Source organism: Lathyrus oleraceus, chromosome 2, assembly GCF_024323335.1.
Source record: "Lathyrus oleraceus cultivar Zhongwan6 chromosome 2, CAAS_Psat_ZW6_1.0, whole genome shotgun sequence".
Taxonomy (NCBI): domain Eukaryota; kingdom Viridiplantae; phylum Streptophyta; class Magnoliopsida; order Fabales; family Fabaceae; genus Lathyrus; species Lathyrus oleraceus.
Window position 1 is genome coordinate 214,303,495 of NC_066580.1, and position 5,443 is coordinate 214,308,937.

Consider the following 5,443-nt stretch of genomic DNA (forward strand, 5'->3'; position numbering starts at 1 on the left):
ATACTGGGTAAGGAAGTCGGTTATGCAAGTGGAAAGTATTAACACCTCAAACATCCATGGTACTCCATGGGAACCGTTTAGATTGTTCTCGCTTGAATATGTGTTAACTAAAGATTACTCGCAAAAAATGGGAAAATAAGGGAAATAGATAAAGTACTCGGTGAGGATTAGGGCCCTCATGCCTACATATTCTCATCGTGCAATGAGAAAGTCAGAGCAATCATAGTTCAGGGAACTAATGGTGGGAGATGAAAAGAAGTGTGATAGAGGTATGGTCTGAACCAAAGGATAATGTTTTGAACTCCAAGATAAATGGTATATCATATGGAGTGAAAGAAGGTAGATTATGAATGTATCATGGATATGAATGGAAGGAATGCCCTAAGGCAGGAGTGATAAATAAGTATGCTCGCGGAGGGTTCGAACCCTCGTGCCTACGTATTCTCATTGTGCAATGAGAAAATCAGAGCAATCGTAGTTCAGCCTACTAGGACTGAAAAGAAAGAGAGATTCGATAGGATTTCCCAGAGGCGAGGTAGATTGCTTAACAAGCAAGGACGTGGTACTAACCGATGATGGTAATCAACCACAAGGACAAATGAGATATTGCCAGAGTCTGAACTCCGTAGGGCAAGATAGATGAGTGCCATAGTCTGAACTAAATACAAGGAGAGTCTGAACTCAAAGAGGGTAACGGAGATATAATGTCAAGGTTTGAACTTGGAGTCAATGCCAAAGGTTGCCAAAATCTGAACTCCATGGGCAATATGGATAAGCATGCCATAGTCTGAACTATAAGGAAAAGGAACTGATTTGAATGCCAGAGTCTGAACTCCATCAGAGCAAGAAAGTATGATTCCAAAGTACGAACTATATGTGCAACGCAAAAGGTAGCCAGAGTCTGAACTCAAGGGTTGGATAAATGAATTCCAATGTCTGAACTGTAAGGCGGGATAATATGTTAAAGTCTGAAATGTATAGCCAAAGTCAAGATAGCCAGAGTCTGAACTCAATAGGGAGAGGATGCCAAGACCTGTATCTTATGGGAAAAGAATAAAGCCAGGGTCTGAACTCTATGGGCTAAAGAAGCTTACCAAGGTTTGCACCTTGAGGGCAAGAAGCAAAGCTAGAGTCCGAACTCCAATAGGCTAAAGGAAGTTGCCAAGGTCTGCACCTTGAGGGCAAAGGATAAAGCCAGAGTCTGTACTCCATGGGCTAAAGGAAGTTTCCAAGGTCTGCACCTTGAGGGAAAAGGATAAAGCTAGAGTCTGTACTCAATGGGCTAAAAAAACTTGCCAAGGTATGCATCTTGAGGGCAAAGGATAAAGCCAGAGTCTGTACTCCATGGGCTAAAGGAAGTTGCCAAGGTCTGCACCTTGAGGGCAAGCAACAAAGTAAGCCATAGTCTGAACTGATATGCAATGCATGAAGCTATTGATTGAGAAATGGGTATGTGACCCTTGCATGAACTAGATGATGATTGAATGATTGATCGTTAGCATAGAATAGATTTGATAAATGAGATAAGATAGATTGATAAACAAGGTAGCTCACGAAGAATCTGAACTCTCCTGCCTACGTATCCTCCTTGTGCAATGAGGAAATCAGAGTTTTCGTAGTTCAGCCCACTAGGACTGAAAAGAAATTGATTGGAGGCAAAAGGAAAGAATGATTGAGAATTGAATAGAATGAAGAATGGATAGACTCGATAGTTACTGGATGATGAGAATCACACTAACTTTCAAGTGGAAAGAGAAAAGTCTTTGTAATTGTTTCTTGCATGGAAGATGAAGACTTTATCAATCGTTAGATTCGAATTGCACTAAAGTCTATGAATGGAGGTGAATACGATGAGCGCTGGGTCATCTGTCCCATACCCAAAGATACTCAGAATGGGGTAGGAATACTCCAGTCTCACTCCTTCTTCATTACTTAAGGCTCGTATCGTACAACTTGATTAGTGATTGATAAGTTGTTGACGTAGTCCTTGCTTTTGTTATTTTAGACTTGATAATCGTATGGTTAGAATTGTGCTAAAGTCTATGAATAGAGGTGAATACGATGAGCACTGCTTGGTATAACTGAGGATGCCTTGATTGAAGATCTTGTCTTGAGGCCTTGAGCTCCACATCGTGAAAGAAAAGTCCTACTAAGTGACCAATGGTCTTTTGGTCACTCAATTAGACTGGGGGATTATACAAGTTCAAATGATTTAATTAATCAAAATTGCTTTTGATTAATTTAATCGAGGGTTTGGTTTTAGTTTTGGAGGGAACTAATTTTGGATCTAATTGAAGTTAGTAATTGTAAGAAACTAACCTAAGGGATCATGCATTAAACACTTGATTGAATATTCTAAGTTAGATTAGAAATCCTAAGGGAGCATGTCAAAATATTGATTAAAATCATGATTAAAATTCGATGTTAAGTCCTACAATTATTAGGAAATGATTGAATTCTAATCCTAAGGGGAGCATGCAATTTTAACACCAAAATCTTAAAATAAGCCCATAAGGGCAAAATGGTCAATTGCAAAAATATGTCTAATTTTATTCATGGTCTAAAGGCGATTCTAACCTAAAGATTGAATTCTAAACCTAATGTTGAAAATGGGATGATTCTAAATTCAATCAAAGACCAATTAAAATCTAATCCAAGTCCTAATTACAATTCAAATAAAAAGTCTAATTAAATCCTGACATCCTAACATCAATCAAATTCTAAAACTCTAATATAATATTCTAATATTTTTAACATTTCAAAATCTATTATCTATTATCACTAATATGGCTTAATTAAAACTAGATGAATTCTAAGATATTTAATTAAGACCTAAATTGTGAAATATTCTAAAACTTATTCTAGTTAGGAATCTAATTAATCGGGATTAGTATTATCTAAAAGAAAAATAATATGAATTAATTCTCACTTCAAACTAATTAACTCAAATTAATTCCTAATTCAAACTAATCAAACTATATAACTCCTATTAATCAAATAATTAAAAATGTGTATGAACCTGGAACTGGAGGTGTGTTGTTTGGTGATGATGTGAGCCCAAGACCCAGGCCCAAGCTTGCTGAATCCAAGAGTGAAAAAACAAATTCCCAGCATTGCGGTGTGTGGAGAGAAAATAATGGGCCCACGTGTGTAACGGCCCAATGAAACCGGTTTAGTCGAAGCCTAGCTCTAGCGGCCCAAATGACTCAAATTTCCTTGTGCTTACCCAAAGAAATTCCCAAGATGCAGCCTAAAACACGAAGCTTGTGGGGAAAAAATGGAAAACGTTTCACCCGTCGAAAACACTTCTGCAAGCTCTAAACCTGATCGTAATCTTTATCCAATTCGGCTCGTGTCTCGATATCATCATCGCCGCAATTTTGAAATGGGAGTGCGTCCATGGACTTGGCTTCTCCGTGTTATCGTAAGAGATCGCTTTCATCGGTAGCATCGCGCTTCAGACAGCGTCGCGCATCTCCGGCGCCGTGTCTACGTTTCAACTCAGCCTCCATACGCGGTGGATCGTTCATCGACGAATGATAATGCTCACGACTTTGCGCTTAGCCCCACCGTATGGTTGGATTCTCAACTCAAATCAGTTTACGTGTGCCGATACGGCGAACTACGAATCCAAGAGAATGAAGGAAAACTCACCAGATTATTTCCGATTTGAACCTGTACATACTCCTATTCTCTGATTCAGATCCGTTCTGTCTTCTCTTCTACGACAAATTCGAGTCCTACGCGTGGAGTTCCAATTTGGAAGCTGAACACTAATCCTTGTGAATGCCGCATCCAAGATGTAGACTCTGTCGCGAGCGAGAGTGGGGAATTCAAAAGGTGCGGATTGAACGTCTTTGACGACGAAGATTTTGCAGGTAATGACTCTTTTTCGCGTCACTTTCCTTCTCGCCGGATTGTTACTCTGTTCTTGAACGAGTGAGTGTGGTTGGTGAGTTGTGTTGGATTGCGTTTGATGTGTAGGAGGGGTGGAAAACCAGTTGCAGAGTTGAAGAAATATGATGCAGAACCAAGGGATTTTGCAGAAAATCGAGGGAGCAGGTTCAAGAAGGTTTGATGCAGAAGGAGCAGTTATGTTGTAAAAACGGGGAATATTGATGGTGAAGATGAAGAAGATGAAGAATGAAAGAAAATTTGGAGGAGCTTCTCATGGCATTGTTATATATATGGTAGTTTTCAACCGAATCGGGCAACGGTTCGGGCAGGTTAGTTATGTTAGGGCAGGGTTAGTTAGCTCTTTCATAGTTGGTTGAAGTTATGGTTAAGTTAGTTGTAAACAGGGTTAGGGTTAATTGTTACAAGTTAGCTTAATTGGTTAGAATTTTTGTTAGAAATTCAGTTGGAAATTCTATTTGCAGATTTTTCCAATTAGTTTAGTTTGTGATTCTCTGTGGTGCATTCTGTTAATTACCGTGGTCTTAAAACCAATTGCAGGTACTTAGCAGTATCAATGATAGTTATGAGGTATTTTCAACTCTGTTCGTTCTGAATCACAGGGTTGGTCATTAAAAATATTAGCTATGGTTTTTGTTAATCGGAATTTGGAGTTAGCAGAATTTTATTAGTTGCGCAGGTTGAAGTGTGGGTTATGCAGGAGATGCACTGTCGTTGGATTTGCAGCGTTTTGGGTTTTGCGGTTTTCCACTTTCCAACCTGCATTTTTCTACTATGCTATTGTGTTTTCATGGATATAGACTGCAACATGGATAATTGGTTAATTAAATTGATATGGACTGGATGATGGGGTGGGTAATTGGGTTATGGATTTAAAGTATTGGATATTGATTTTGAATTGGTTTTCCTTGAGGATTGGATATTTGGACATGTAAAAATGGATCATGTAAAAAATGGATTTTGTTGATGAATGGTAAATGGTTATCCTATTAAAAATGAAATTTTTTGAAAATTCAATCAAAATTAATTTTAAAATTAGAATTAATTTTATATTAAACCACTTTTAAAAACTCTAAAAGTTCATTAATTTATAATTAGCACCAAATTAATATTTAAAACCAAATTAGAGAATCTAAAATTTATTTGAAATTAAAATCAATTAATCATCAATTTACAAATCAAAATCAAATTGAAATCCCACCAATAACTTAAACTTGATTTGAATTAATCAATTTGAAATTAAATTGAGAATTAAGATCAAATTAAAAATTCCAAGATCCAATCAATTAAGATTTATTTAAAATTAAAACCAATTTTGAAATTAATATCAAAGTGGAGTTAAACATAAAACCATGATGGATATAATAATGAAATGAGTCGAACAGATATAGATAATGACCAATATTACCAAAATCGAGACAATATGGAGTTAGGAATGGATGGTTGACTTTGGTCAATTAGTTGACCAGAAAGTCAATAATTGACCTCAGTCAACCTAGAGGCGTGAATTAAGGATTGTATTAACGTC

The 5,443-nt window shown here is 37.2% G+C and overlaps 1 long non-coding RNA gene across 1 annotated transcript; it reads left to right on the forward strand.

Moving 5' to 3' along the window:
- Positions 1–3,034: 3,034 nt before the first annotated feature.
- On the forward strand, positions 3,035–4,561 carry LOC127118934 (uncharacterized). Its single transcript, XR_007802454.1, has 2 exons — positions 3,035–3,878; positions 3,985–4,561. It is a non-coding gene; the product is annotated as an uncharacterized LOC127118934 (long non-coding RNA).
- The last annotated feature ends 882 nt before the right edge of the window (positions 4,562–5,443 follow it).